A 16,123-nucleotide genomic window follows, 5' to 3' on the forward strand; every position below is an offset into this window, starting at 1 on the left:
GAGAAGGTACGGTAAAAATGGAACTATTCACTCATCCTCCTAAGCTAGGGTATGAATAGGGGGAGGGAGGTTGGAAATGTATGTGTGTGCAGGGGTGGTGGTGTCAGTTGAGTAATAGGAACTTCTTATAGTTCCAGCCCAAGCAGATCCCTCCACCATCTTGGTCCCTGGGGATAGTGGGTTTAGACCTAAAGCAACTGTGACAAATATTCCTCCCACTTCCTACTTCTGAATGGTGTATAGCCAATGGACAGATCACTCCCTTGCTTGCAGGAGTCTTGACTGTTGGGTTGTTTAACTGTTGGGTTAGGCCACAAAATTCATTCCTCAGAGGCTATGCTGTTTTCCTCCACTGCCTGGTTATGGTGATTTTGAGAGTCTAGGCTAGGGACTCTCAACACTGGGCCTCTGGGGGCTCTCTCAACCTTTCAGAGGTCACCAGGTCATTCTGCCTCCAGTACTCCTCCACAAGGAAGGATAAACACAATGGTGAGAGAAGAGACAGCAGGGTCATATGTTCCTGGGCCACCTGAAGACCCTCAATGGGGAGATATAGCAATCATCTCTTCTCCCACTGGGAAGCTAACAGCTTCCTTCTCCTTCCTCACATGGAAGTCACCAGAGAGAGAGGGTGTAGGGATATGTGTGTGTGTGTGGGGTAAAGTTCCTTAATTGGACCCTTTTGTGTGCTCACTGGGTTCTGTTTCAGCAGCCAATTAAAAGGCATTTCTTCATATCATAAAATGCAAATAGGAGGGGCAGCTAGGTGGTGCAGTGGATAAAGTACCAGCCCTGGATTCAGGAGGACCTGAGTTCAAATCTGGCCTCAGACACTTGACACTGACTAGCTGTATGACCCTGGGCAAGTCACTTAACCCTCATTGCCCTGCAAAACAAAATAAAACAAAACCAAAAAAAGCAAATAGGAAACGGTTACACAATAACTATGCGTGCTGTGAATTGGGGACAGAACTTCTGCATTATGCATCATTGACTATTTCTGGAAGTGGTATCTCCAAACACACATGTGGTTTGGCACAAGGCAGAGTACATTGCACACGTTCAAAGGACTGGACCCTCATTGGTTAGTTCCCTATTATATTTAATTTTACAAGATTAATGAGGAGCAGCCTGGTGGGTCAGTGGATAGAATACCAGTAGTCATGAAGACCTGAGTTCAGATCCAGCCTTGGACACTCACTAACTGAATGACCTTGAGCAAGTCACTTAACCTCAGTTTGCCTCAGTTTCCCTATCTGTAAAATAGAGATGATAACATCCACCTCTCAGGGTTGTCATGAAGATCAAATGAGATAGTTGCAAAATGCTTAGCACTGTACTTGGCACATAGTAGGCATCTGTGAGTGTTAGCTATTATGATTATTACTTAGTTTTTTTGTTGTTTTTTTTTGGTGGGGCAATAACGTGTGACTTGCCCAGGGTCACACAGCTAGTAAGTATCAAGTGTCCGAGGCCATGATTATTACTTAGAAGAAGAATTTGTCTTTCCCATTTGAGCGGATGGTCTTTCTTTCCCCTGCAGATTGAACACCAGCCTTATACCTGTTAGGCAGCTGGGTGGCCCAGTAGATGAAGAGTTGGATTTGGATTCAGGAAGATGTGAGTTCAAATCTCATCTCAGATACTTAATAGCTGTGTGTCTTGCCTTCTAGGACCCTCAATCTCCTCCTCTATAAAAGAAAGATAATAAGAATAGCGCCCAAGCAGTTGTGAAGATAAAATGAGATAACAAATGCAAAATGCTTTGTAAATCTTAGACCGCAACAAGAATGCCAATTAATATTACCATGGCCAACATTACTTTTTGACTCCCCAATGTACACTTACTGTCCTGTAGGAAACAACAAGGCATGTGTTTGTCATAATGGTCAATAATATTAAAAATAGGAGGGGCGGCTAGGTGGCACAGTGGATAGAGCACCTGCCCTGGAGTCAGGAGTACCTGAGTTCAAATCTGGCCTCAGACACTTAACACTTACAAGCTTTGTGACCCTGGGTAAGTCACTTAACCCCAATTGCCTCACTAAAAAAAAAATAGGAGATGCTCATGTAAGAATGTAGGTTAGTCTTAGAAATCCATGACATCTTTACAGCCAAAGCCCTAGTATGTTATCAAGAATTTCAAATTATCTTTGAAAATTGTCTTCAGATTGTTTTAAAAGCTCTTCATGAGAATTTTATTCATTTTTTTAGTGATTTGTGGTTAAAATTTTATTGATACTTTTTCTCTTTTATACCATATTAATTTCTTTCTTTTTCTTTTCTTTTCTTTTTTTTTTGCGGGTCAATGAGGGTTAAGTGACTTGCCCAGGGTCACACAGCTAGTAAGTGTCAAGTGTCTGAGGCCAGATTTGAACTCAGGTCCTCCTGAATCCAAGGCCAGTGCCTTATCCACTGCACCACTTAGCTGCCCCCATATTAATTTCCAAATGTACTCCCACCCCCAATTCAGTGAACTTTCCCTTGTAACATTTTTTTTTTAAGTCCGCAAAACCAAGCAACAAGTCAATTGTGTTTTAGGGCATGTACGATATTCCACCCTCATATTCTAGCACCAAAGGAGGAAAGTACATTCTCTCATGTCTTTGCCAGGTGTAGGTTGGTAAATGTAATTACACACAGTTAGTTTCATTTTGTTGTTCCATTTGTCTATGTTGTTCTAGTCAGTAAGTATATTGTTTTCTGAGTTCTGCTTGCCTCACTCTTTTTTTTTTTTTTGGTGAGGCAATTGGGGTTAAGTGACTTGCCCAGGGTCACACAGCCAGTAAGTGTCAAGTGTCTGAGGCTGAATTTGAACACTCAGGTCCTCCTGAATCCAGGGCTGGTGCTTTATCCACTGTACCACCTAGCTGCCCCTTGCCTCACTCAGTCCCTTCCATATTTCTTGGAATTTCTCATATTCTTTGTTTTTCATAGTGCCAAAATATTCCACAACATGAATTTACCACTATTTGTTTATCCATTTCTCAATCATTAGGAATCCATGTTGTTTTCAGTTTTTTGATACCACAAAATGTGCTGCTATGGATATTTTGGTACATATGGGTTCTTTCTTTTTTTCTTTCTTTCTTTCTCTGGTCTCCTTTAGTTATATACCCAAGATTGGTATCTCTGGGTCCAAAGGTATGGACATTTTATTCATTCTGCCTGTTTTTCTCCCTCTTTTTAAAAATTAAATTTTTTTTCATCTGAATCTAATGAATACCCCCCAAAACTTTTCCATATACAAAATAGAATAAAAAAGAGATATAAAAAAGACATATAAAAATGTAAAGTTCATTACATATTGCTTTGTGGGTTTTTTTTTTTAATATGTGCTACCAAAGATAGCACAAAATGTTACTTTCAAAGCTGTCCTGCTTGTCTGTGTTTCTTTCTGAATTTCTTTAGAAAATACTTCAGTGACCATTTCCCTGGTTAGTATTTCTCTTTCGCCATAGTTCCTACAAATAATTGTTTCCCATTTATCTTTGCTGTCTTTGTTAATCTGATGGATATGAAGATGAACCTCAGAGCCGTTTTAATTTGAATTTCTCTAATCATCAGTGATTTGGAACATTGTTTTATATGGCTGTGGACCACTTAGATTTCTTCTTGTGAGAATTACTTCTTTATATCCTTTGACCATTGATCTACCTAGGAGTTAATTAGAAATCTTGTCAGGAAAAAGAAGTTGAGTTGAGTGGGGGAGATAGGGTAACACAAAAGGAGCATAGGACCTCAAATGTAGTTGTGCCAAGAAAGGGGGTGATCCGACCTTCACCCTTGTAGAGGGTGGGAGAAGAAGTGGGCCCTGGAGATGGAACCACAGTGATGGGATCCCTGGGGAGGAAGTTGTGCCATGTTACTGAATGGTTTGGCTGAAGAGGTATCTTTCCCCCATGTTGTGCCTTGGGGCAGCATCCCATTATAACACATAGTGATAAATGGAAGAAAATAGGCAGATCGGTCTGAATAGTATCTCTTGCCCAAAATCTTTGCTGAAAAGACCAAAGATAGTTTAATTAGATAACATTTATCAATTCCCATTCACTCGTGAAATCACTCTGAATCAAGAACATTGGCCCAAAGTTCCTTTGATGGCTTACGTTTAAGTAAGGCATAGTTCTCATCCATTGGGGAATGATTGAACGGATCATGTCATATGAATGTAAGAAGTGATAAATATGAGAAATTCAGAGAAATATAGGGAGAAAGAGTATACACTGATGTAGAGAGAAGAAATATAAAACAGGAGAGCAATAAACACAATCTTCATAATAATGTAGATGAAAACAATGCTAAAAGACAGCTGAACTCTGATGAAATGCACTGATCAATGTTGGTTCCAGAGGAAAGATAAGGAAACACAAGAGCTTCCTATCAAAAGAGAAATGTAGGAACATGGATGATAAATTGCTGAATTTCCCATGGAATGAAAGACTGACATGGTTGCTATGTCATTCAATTTTTCTTTGTTACATGGAAGAGTACTATTGATGGGATATATCAGGAAAGTACTATATGGTTTTAAAAAAAGATGCCCCCCCCCAAAAAAAAAACCTAGGACACCAATTAAATTTTTATAAAGGCGGGGGGGGGCACTTTTTGAAAGCTGAAGGATATAGAAGCATAGATAGGGGTAGCTCCTTTAAAGACATAAGATAGGCAGGGACAGCTAGGTGGTACAGTGGATAGAGCACTGGCCCTGGAGTCAGGAGGACCTGAGTTCAGATCTGCCCTCAGACACTTAACACTAACTAGCTGTGTGACCCTGGGCAAGTTACTTAACCCCAATTGCCTCACCCCCCCCCAAAAGAAAGACGTAAGATAAGCTACCTGAATTTACCAACCACAGGGTAAGGTCACAGATTTGTAGCGGGAAGGGACTTTAGACATCATTTAATCCAACCTCTTAATTTTATGGATGAGGAAATTCAGGCCCCAGAAAGGCTGACTGTGGCCAAGGTCACACGGATAGTAAGTGGTACAGTTTTTTAATTCCAAATCCAGGGACTTTCCCACCATGTCTATGATTTCTTCTAAGTGGTTGTTTTAGGAACCATTATTTAGCAAAGTAGGGATAAAGGAAGAGAATCGAGGGCAGAGGAAAGGATGTGGGGGAGAGGTGGAGAAAAGCATGGACTGTACTCTGGGGGCTTCAATGATCAAGAGTCTGATGTTTTCACTTGGTCTGTTTTCCATTGTTCTGGCCAGTTCCAGACAACCCTTGCTTTCTCATTTTCATATCCTTATCACTTCGCATTCATGATGGGCACTTTGGCTTCCTTCAGATCACAGTTCCACCTTTTACAAGAAGCCCCAATCCCCCTTAATACTTGTGCTTTCCCACTAAGAGTACCTCCAATTTATCCTGCATATATCTATAAAATGAGCTGGAGAAGGACATGGCAGACCATACCTTTGCCAAGAAAACCTCAAATGGGGACATGAAGAGTTGAACATGACTAACCAACTAAACAACATCTTGTTTGTGTGGAATTGTTTGCATTTTCTCTCCCCCGTTTGATTGTGAGCTCCCTGAGAACAGGGATTTTTGTTGTTGTTGTTGAGGCAAATGGAGTTAAGTGACTTTCCCAGGGTCACATAGCTAGTGTTAAGTGTCTGAGGCTAGATTTGAACTCAGGTCCTCCTGAATCCAGGGCCAGTGCTCTATCCACTATGCCACCTAGCTGCCCCACAGGGATTTTTTTTTTAACCTTTCCTATGTATCCTCAGCACTTAGTACAGTGCCTGGCTCACAGTGGATGCTTAATACATGTTTGTCAATTTGAGGAAATGATGTTGAATTAAATTCAATAATATAAATCAATGGAGAAATAGGATTTGAAAAAAAAATTGATGTCATATATAACTTTTTCAAGAACACACCTGTAGGGGGCAGTTAGGTGGCACAATGGATAAGGCATTGGCCCTGGGTTCAGGAGGACCTGAGTTCAAATCCAGCCTCAGACACTTTACGAGTTCTAATGGTGTGACCCTGGGCAAGTCACTTAACCCTCATTGTCCGGGGGGGGGGGGACCCCACACCTGTTATGTAAAGGGAGGTATACCAATGTTGAATGTTCATGAGAAGAAAGAGTGAGATGACTGCTTTGGAAAACTTGTTGAAGGTTAGGTAATGGTCTGATAGATGGGTAAATATAGGTCCTTTATTATAAACACCTAACTGTAGTGACTAAGCAAGGCCATTTATCCTCCATTTATATGTCACTAGGGCAAGTAGGACCCACCCTCTTATCCAATTATCTCTTGAAATGCAGATGATCTTGCACTTACCCCACTGGACCTGTGGGATATAGGATCTGAATGTTGGCCTCCTCTCTTATATCAATTCTTGGTTATTACTCCTCATCTCTTCCCCTTGACTCATGCAACATGAACTTCCATTCATCAGCCTGACAGTGAGACCTTACCTGACACTGGATCAGTGTATGATGAAGAAAACTGAGCAGAGTTTCGAGGCACTTGGACTGCTGACATTGTGACAGCTATGACTGAGAAAGGCTCAGTTTCTTGAACAGCTGGTGTAACCAGATCCAGGACCCATTTGGGCGGAGGAGGGAACTGGGTGACATCCTCAACCAATCTGTGTACTCTCAGGTGCCAAACTCCACCAAGGTCCAAAGGCTTCTCCTTGGGGAGATACCACTAGCAAAGACACCATCCCTTAATGAGGGTAATCACCAAATCATGGATCTCAGAGCTGGCTGAGGTCTCCAGAGATACCGCCAGCAAGGCTGCCTCCTGCTTGCTGCCTCTGAAGAGAATGACTTGGTGGGGCTGAAGCTCTTATAATTTTACTGCTGCCAAGTATGCTTCAGAATTCTGGCTGGGATCTTCCCCCCCCCCTCCCCGCCCCCCACAAATATCTTAGAAGCAAATTAGTTCCCCAAACTATTTTTACAATTAAAAAAAAATGTAATGCTAAGTGACTTGCACAAGTTAAGTGCTGAATCTCATAGCTCTAGTCCTCTATTTGGTCCCCTGGTCCCAGGGTTGTGCCCTGCTCTGTTCCATCTCTTAATACTCATCCAGGTGGCACAGTGGATTGAGTGCTAGGCCTGCAGTCAAGAAGACCTGAGTTCAAATCTGGCCTCAGACATTACATTTACTAGCTGTGTAACCGTGGGCAAGTCATGTAACTTCTCTCTGCTTTAGTTTTCTCAACTGAAAAATGGTAATAATAATAATAATAACAATAGCACCTATCTCTTAGGGTTGTTGGGAGCATCAAATGAGATCATCCTTCTAAAACACTTAATACAATTACATGACACTTAATAAATGTTTGTTTCCTTTCTTCCTTTCTAATTATAAATCTGGTGAGCCTCTGATCCGCTAAATAAAATCAATATGATCCGTGACCTTCCTGAGCTCAGATGGGCTGCTAAGCTAAAACAATCTGGAAACTGTTGACTATCCATAAATGTAACAAAGCTTTTCTTTTTTTTCTTTATTAATAGTTCGGCTAAAAAAAATTAATAGTGGGGCTAGGAGAGAAAGTTGATTTTTAGTTAAAATTTTTTTAAGAAGGAAAAAATTAAATGATATTCAGTAATGAAGGAGTACTTTATAGAAATAAAAATACTGTGGTGCAGAGAGGGAACCATAGATGGAATCACAGAATTTCAAGGTTGAAAGAGACTTCAGAATTGATTGAGTCCAACCAAAACTTCATCAGAGCCAGGTCGCCAGTAAGTGGTCATCCAGCTTTTATTGAAGACCTCCCTGGAGGGGTGATTCACTTATGGCAGTTCCTTCTGCTTTTAAACAGCTCAAGTACTGGGAAGGTTTCTCCTGCATTGAACCCGGATCTACAGCTGTGTATTTCTATGCCCTGGGTAGCCCTGTTCAATGAGACCAAGAAGAACAAGACAGCCCTTGAGATATTTGGAAACAGTTACTTGGCTTCCCCCTACCAAGTTTTCTGGTCTGCAGGCTCAACATCCCCAATTCCTCTAACCATTCCTCAAATTATCCTGGTCAGAGGAGCAGAGGGTCAATTATTTAGAGCTGGGAAAAACATTCGAGGCTGTCTAGTGGCACCATCTTGTTTTCTACATAGGGAGATTAAAACTTAGGGAAGTTTAGCAACTTTCCCAAGAGTACAAAGGTAGAGTTAGGATTTGAACCCATTCCTTTGACTCTAGATCCCTAAATATCATACTGGCCAATGTGCCAGTTAGTGAGGCAATTGCCAGCTGCAATAAGATGGCAACCCCATAAAGTTACCATTGAGCCCTTGATTGTTTATGGAACTCTTTATCTGTCCTAGCTCAAGTCTTCAAGGTCCTCCATCTATTAGGGCTCCTTTTCAGGAGCTAATCATTACCAGATCTCAAGGAATGTTCTGTGTACTGGTTCTGCAAGTCTGGACAGGTACTTATTATTGCTGCTGCTACTGCTGCTCAGGGAGGGCTCTTCTAACTCCAGTGGCCCCTGCCAAGTGTCTCACCTCTTAGCTCACAGCTGGAACCCAGTCAGTTTCTTTTCTTTTCTTTTTTTTTTTTTGCAGGGCAATGAGGGTTAAGTGACTTGCCCAAGGTCACACAGCTATTAAGTGTCAAATGTCTGAGGCCAGATTTGAACTCAGGTCTTCCTGAATCCAAGGCCAGTGCTTTATCCACTGTGCCACCTAGCTGGCCCCTCAGGATTTTCTTGATGCCTGGCATGCCCTCCTGTCCTGTAGGATTTCTCCCTCATAACCCATATAACACTTTGTTTTCTTTTTATTGCACTCATCACACAGTGGTTTGTATTATAGTTTCCTGTATTGCTGACTTATTTGTGCCCTGGATTTCAAACTGCATTGAGAACAGAGCTCCTGCCTTATTCTTTTATCACCTGGTATGCTGCATTGTAAACAGTAGGCACTTATTAAATGCTTGTTGTTTTTTTTGGGGGGGGGTTTGGGCAGGGCAATGAGGGTTAAGTGACTTGCCCAGGGTCACACAGCTACTAAGTGTCAAGTGTCTGAGGCTGGATTTGAACTCAGGTACTCCTGAATCCAGGGCCAGTGCTTTATCCACTGCGCCACCTAGCCGCCCTATGCTTGTTGGTTTGAGAAATCATGTATTCATCAAATATTGAATGAGTTTCCACTACGAGGCTAATGCCACGTTTGGGGAGAGGGGAGTTAAGAGTGTCCAGTAGAAAGTTGCATGCTGTCTTCCCCATTAGACTGTGACCTCCTTGAGAGCAGGGGCTGGTCTTTTACCTTGCTTTCTATCCTGTGACTGGCACATAATAGACACTTAACAATGTTTATTGACTGACTGGTTGTCCTTGCCTGTAAGGTGTTCCTGATCTAGTTGGGGAGGTAAGAGTTATACATGAGAAGTTAAATGAGAACATGAGGTAGTACTATGAATATCAATAAGTGATACATTATAGTTCAGCCGCTTTTCAGTTGTGTCTGACTCTTTGTGACCCCATTTGGGGTTTTCTTGGTAGAGATACTTCTCCAGTTTGGCATTTCCTTCTTCAGTGCATTTTATAGATGAGGAAACTGAGGCAAACAGGTTGAAGTGACTTGCCCAGGGTCACACAGCTAGGAAGTTTCTGAGGTCAGATTTGAACTCAGGAAGATGAGTCTTCCTCACTCCAGGCCCATTGCTCTATTCAACCCTAAAATGATGGGGGTTGGACTAAATGGCTTTTACAATCCCTTCCAGCTCTAAATATATAATCCTGTGGCATATGCTGGGTCTTGGACAGTCAGAGAGGAAGAGGAGGGCTTGGTAGGAGTGATGAACAAGAATATGTTGGGGAGATTAGGAGCAGACAAATTTGGCTCACCTAGAAGAAATAGTGGGAAATTAGGTTAGAAAGGCATCAGAATGACAAGGACCCTGAATGCCGGGCCATGGACCTTCTCCTCTCAGTGATGGGGGAGTTATTCATGATTTTTGAGGAAAAGAATGGCTGGATGAAAGGAGAATAAACTGGGAAGCTGAACAGGTGGACTAAAAGGTGTGGTATGGTGCCAAGAGCTCTGGACCTAGAGGTAGAAAATCCTGGATTTGAACCTCACCTCAGATACTTATTAGTGATGGGACTGTGGGCAAATCACTGAGGCACTCTGAGCCTCAGTTTTCCTACCTATAAAATGGGTAATCATAATATATGCATCACTTACCTTTGTTGATGTTATTCAATTGTGTCTGATTCTTTGTGATCCGATGGACCATAGCACACCAATGCTGTTCATGCGTTTTTCTTGGCAGATACTGGAGTGGTTTGCCATTTCCTTCTCCAGTTCATTTTACAGATGAGGAAACTGAGGCAACTGGGGTTAATGATTTGCCCAGGGTCACAGAGTTAGTAAGTGTTTGAGGATGGATTTGAACTCAGGTTTTTCTTACTCCAGGCCCAGTGCTCTAATGACTGTGCCACTCAGAAGACCAAATCCCAACAAGATTGAGAGATAAGTAAGTGGAGTTCAACTCAACTCCAAGAAGCTTTCCATGAGTCATCTTCGTCCTCACCCCCCACATCCACTGAGTCACTAAATCTTATTTAATTTTCTGTCTAATGCCCTAGGGTCAAGACATCACAGATCTAAAGTAGGAAAGGGACCCTAAAGATCATCCAAGGCAAAGCCCTCATTTTATAGATAAGGAAACCGAGGCTCAGAGAGGTGAAAGTACTTGTCCAATGTTACACAGGCAAGAAATAGAAGAGTCAGGATTCAAACCCAGGTCCTATCATTCCAAATCTGGAGCTTTAGTATTGTACCACACTTGCAACTGCCTTGATATCCCTTTCCATTTTCACTGTTGCTATCCCAGTCTTGGTCCTTACTGGTCTAAATGAAATGGGGTAGCAATTTTCATTACTGCAACAGTCTTCCCTGCCTCTGATCCATTAACAACAACAAACAAACAAACAAACAAACAAACAACAACAGTCCCTACCTCACCGGGTGGTTGTGAGGATCTAATGAAATAACACACATACTTTAAATTCTGTGTTTTACAACCCTTAAGGAATTATATAAATACTAGCCATTATCATTATCACCAATGTACATCATAAAAATGGAAATCATTCCAGTTACAAAGGAGCTGTAAGTTGGATATTCTTTTACTGCCCAAATGACCAGTTAGAGTAGATAGTAAATAGTGATGGAGATAAAGCAAGACACTAGGTGTTAGCAAAATGTTCCTACCTCTACCAGTCCTCCCACTGACAGACATAAACCAGCCAAGAGGCACATGCTTTAGTTGTGCAATTTGCAGTGGGCATAGTGCCTGGCTCCATGCTTTCTTCTAGAAGGGAAGATTTAGGAGATAACCAGCATCATGTAGTCTCCTGCCTTTGACATTTAACAGTCCCTTTACCTACAACAAACTTTATTCTTCTCTGCTGATCCATCACTTTCATAGGACCATAAATCTAGAGATGGAAGAGGCCACCCATTCACAGTTTACAGATTAGGAATTGTGTTTGTTGTTGTTGAGCCGTTTTCAGTAGTGTCTGACCCTTTGTGACCCCATTTGGCGTTTTCTTGGCAGAGATACTGGAATGGTTTGCCATTTCCTTCTCCAGCTCATTTTACAAATGGGGAAACAGAGGCAGACAGGGTCAAATGACTTGTCCAGGTTCACACAGCCAATGGTGACTCAGACAGGATTTATACTGTCTTCCTAATCACCTCAACATTATCCACCAGTTTCCTTAAGCAGACAAAACACATAGCCTCTCTGAAGTTTTTGACCCCATTTAACCACCCCTACTTACCCAATATTTTCCTGTTTTTTGGTTTCAGAAATACCCCATGGGGCAGCTAGATGGCGCGGTGGATAGAGCACTGGTCCTGGAATCAGGAGTACCTGAGTTCAAATCCAGCCTCAGACACTTAACATTTACTAGCTGTGTGACCCTGGGCAAGTCACTTAATCCCAATTGCCTCACTTAAAAAAAAACAAAAACAAAAACCAGAAATACCTCACTCTTCTGTATCTCCTTCTGCCTCTTTTAGCTCCTCTGTTAGCTTTCCGTGGTCTTTCCTACTCATAATATTGGTGTTCCCCAAGGGTCTGTCCTGTACATTCTCTTTACAGTCTCTTAGCAGTTGCTCATAGGACATCTTTACCTTCATGTTCCATCAACGTTTCAAATTCAACATGTCTCAGATTTGCTAATTATCCTTCCTTTTAAATCTCCTCCTTTTTCTGACTTTTGCTGTTTCTCTCTGGGTCTCCACTAGTCACTCATACCAAGTTCAATGTCTTGGTATTACTGAATTTGGGGCGTAGCCTCTCACAAGACTGTCATGGACTTCTTCCTCCTGACCTGAAGACTATTGTGCTCAAGGAACCTGGTTGTTGCCTTCATTGGTCTTCCCAGTCTTACTCTGGAAGTGTTCATTCTGGCCCTAGTGGGGGGATCGGTGAGCTGTTTTTCTTTAGAGCTATGGGAAACGAAGGGGTGCCTGGTCAGTGACTAAGGGAGGCAGCTATGGAGGGGGGGGTAAGCGAGAAGAAAGGAGAGGAGGAACAGATAACATCAATAACTGGACTTAAAAAATCAAAAGATCCTGGGCTTTTATCAGTTGGAGTCATCAGCAGTGCAATGCAAGGCACTAAAATGAAATAAAAAGGGGACTGGCCCCCTTTCACTGATATGTCTCAAACTCTCCTTAGTGTTCATTTAGTTTCATTTTTTTAGCCTATTAAAGCCATGGCATACAGAATAATTTCAGAGTTGGAAGGGATAGTAAGGATCATCTAGTCCAAGTCTTTCATTTTACAAATGAGGAAACTGAGATTCTGAGAAAAGAAGCAAATTACTTGTCCCTAGTCATGCAATTTATGGCAGAGGTAGGATTCAAACCTGGTTCTCCAAATCCAGGCAGTGCTTTCCCAATCAAACAACAGTTACAGGATTTACCTCTGCCTGTGGCCTTAGCAATGGTGCCAGTGGGAAACTCATTATTATGAAGAAAATGTGCTGACTCTGGTGTCAAAGGACATGAGTTTAAACTCCCAGCTCTACTGGTAACATCCCAATGACCTTGCACAAGTTATTCCTCTCTCTGGGCTCAATTTTCTTATTCATAAAATAAGGGAGTGGGGTTTCCAAAAATATACTGGCAGGCTGGAGCCTTGGGCTGAATCTAAAAAATGTTCAATTCAATAGAGCTAAATGTAAAGTCCTGCACTTGGGTACCAAAAAAATCAATGTCACAAGCATGAAATGGGGGAAGCACAGTCAGAAAGATATTATTCTAGAAAATGTTTGGGGGTATTATTGGACTTCAAGCTTAACTTGTGATGTGGCAGCCAAAAAAGCTAAGGTGATTTGGGGATGCATTAAGAGAAGCATAGCTTCCAGAAACAAGGAGGGGATAGTCCCATTTTACTCTGCCTGCATCAGATTTCATTTTGACTACTGGGTTCATTTCAAGCCTTCACAGTTTAAGAAAAATATTCATAAACTGGAGGTCATCCAGACAAGGGCAACCAAGATGGTAAAGAGCCATGAGTCCATATCATAAGGATGGATTGAAAGTACTGGACATGTTTAGCCTGGAGAAGAGAAGACTACGGATGGCTAAGAGAGTTGTTTCCAAGGATTCGAAAGGGTGGCACATTGAATGAGGGACTAGAATTGGGAAGTTTGGTCCAGAAGGGGCAAAGAGGCCCATTTGGGCATGATGTCAAGAAAAAAAACCTTTCTAACCATTGCTGCTGCCCCAAAGTGGAGTGGGTTGCCTGGAGAGGTGGTGACTTCTTCCTTCTTGGAGATCTTTCATGCAGAGGTGGGACAACCACTTTTTGGATAAGTGAAAGTGCAGATTTCTTTCTTGTATGTGTTGGAGTAGATCACCCCTGAGATCTCTTCCAACTCAAATTCTTTGAATATGTGAGAATCTCTCAATGTTCCCCCAAATCCTTACTATCGAAAGGAGGTATGCTCAGGGGGGGCCTTCAGGGATGATCCATCTCTCCCTAGATGCCACAACCAATCACCACTTCTTCCTCCAGGGATATATTTTTGTTTGGTTGTTAATTTTAATTTATACTGAACTTAACAAATACAAAACCCCCCATGAGCATTTCCATATATAAAGGAGAATATAAAGAGGATGGACCATGAGTTTCTATTGTATACCTCTTGCTTCTCTCTCTCCTCATAAACACACACACACACACACACACACACACACACACACACACACACACACAATTTCACACGCGAATTTTTTGTTTTTTGTGGGGCAATGAGGGTTAAGTGACTTGCCCAGGGTCACACAACTAGTAAGTGTTAAGTGTCTGAGGCCAGATTTGAACTCAGGTACTCCTGACTCCAGGGCCGGTGCTCTATCCACTGCACTACCTAGCTGCCCCCACACATGACTTTTAAAGCTGTTCTTCTCTTCTTCCTTTTGTACTCTTCTGTTCATTTAAATCTCACTTTTCATGACCCAATTTGAGGTTTTCTTGGCAGTGGTACTAGGGGGGTTTGCCATTCCTTCTCTAGCCCATTTTACAAATGAGGAAATGGAGACAAACATGGTTGAGTGACTTGTCCAGGGTCACATTATAAATGTTGGAGGCTAGATTTGAACTCAGAAAGAGAAGTACTTCCTGATTCTAGACCTGGCACTGTGCCACCTAGCTGCCCCCCTCCCATTATTATTGCTCAATTGTTTCCTGGGTTCTATCCACTTTGATCTGCATCAGTGTATAAAAATCTTCCAAGGATTCTCTAAAATAGTCTCTTTGGCCATTTCTTATAAGCTATAGTATTCCATTACATTCATGTACAATTTAAACATTCTGCAAATGATGGGCATCCAATTCCCTTAGTTTCCAAATATTTTATTTCCCTCCTTTCAATTCTCTCTTTGTTTTTATGTGTGTGTGTGTGTGTGAGAGAGAGAGAGAGAGAGGCAATTGGGAATTGGGGTTAAGTGACTTACCCAGGGTCACACAGTAAGTGTCAAATGTCTGAAGTCAAATTTGAACTCAGGTCCTCCTGATTCCAGGGTCAGTGCTGTATCCACTGCGCCACCTAGCTGCCCCATTTCAATGGAGACACTGTCTGAAGCTGATTTGTTTTCCTTGCAACCATTCCCTCTTATTCTCTTTTTTCTTTATCTCTGTTTCCTATATTGCTACAGAAAATATTTTTTGGGTATGTTTGGTTTTTTGCTTTTTTGGTGGTGGGTTTTTTTGGTATCCTTTGTTTATTGTATGTTCAATGTTCCTTTGTCAGCTTCAGAGCACAGTGTGGTTCTTCTGAGGTCTACCCTGACTCCAGGTTCTGGGCCCGAGCCACTTCACCACCCAATTTCTACACCAAACTTTTTTTTCAACACTCCGTTGTTCGTTTCAGGGAAGAGGGAGGTTCATCTGACTCCAGTTATTCCCCAATTCTTCCTCTTTGTACACACCAATTATGAGAAATAGTCCCACCGCCTTCGTTTTCCTTTTTTTCCCCCACACCATTGTATTTTTTTTTAACCTTTCCTTCCCTTTCCTCTCTTAAAACCCTTAGAAGCTAACCAACCTGCTTCCAGGTCCTCTTTTACCCCTAACTCCCTCAATACTCTTTGAAGATAAGGTTCTGAACAGAACCTTGTTTCCCTTCCCCCTACTAGAATGTTAGCACTTTATCATTGTATAAAATCTTTTCCCCTATAGATAGAGGCAACCTTAACTAAGAAGCGAGTTTGTGGGGAGTGGCTTTCCCCCCCCCCCCCATCTGAGGTTCAGTCCCTATACCTCCCACCTGCTAGGCTTCCTTTTTTGCATTGGCAATGTCAATGCCATTCCAATCCTCCTACCCGCACTAGGGGCGGGATGGGGTGGTGGCTCTCTCTATTCCTTCCTAGCACCCCGCATTTGACCCGCTTTCCTCTCAATCCCCAGTAACCAGAAACAACCCACCAGGAGACAAAGGATTAATTAATGGTTCGGAGGGAGTTTGTTTACAGATCATTAGAAACAATGATCCGATGGGGAAAAGAACTCGGGCACTTGGGGCGCTGTCTACACCAGAGCAGACTACAACTCAACAATCTGAGCCCCACCATGCCGAGGAGATCGGCGCACCAAATATGGTCACATCTGAAAAGCTGCCTCCCAGG

This window comes from Dromiciops gliroides, chromosome 3 (assembly GCF_019393635.1).
Source record: "Dromiciops gliroides isolate mDroGli1 chromosome 3, mDroGli1.pri, whole genome shotgun sequence".
Taxonomy (NCBI): domain Eukaryota; kingdom Metazoa; phylum Chordata; class Mammalia; order Microbiotheria; family Microbiotheriidae; genus Dromiciops; species Dromiciops gliroides.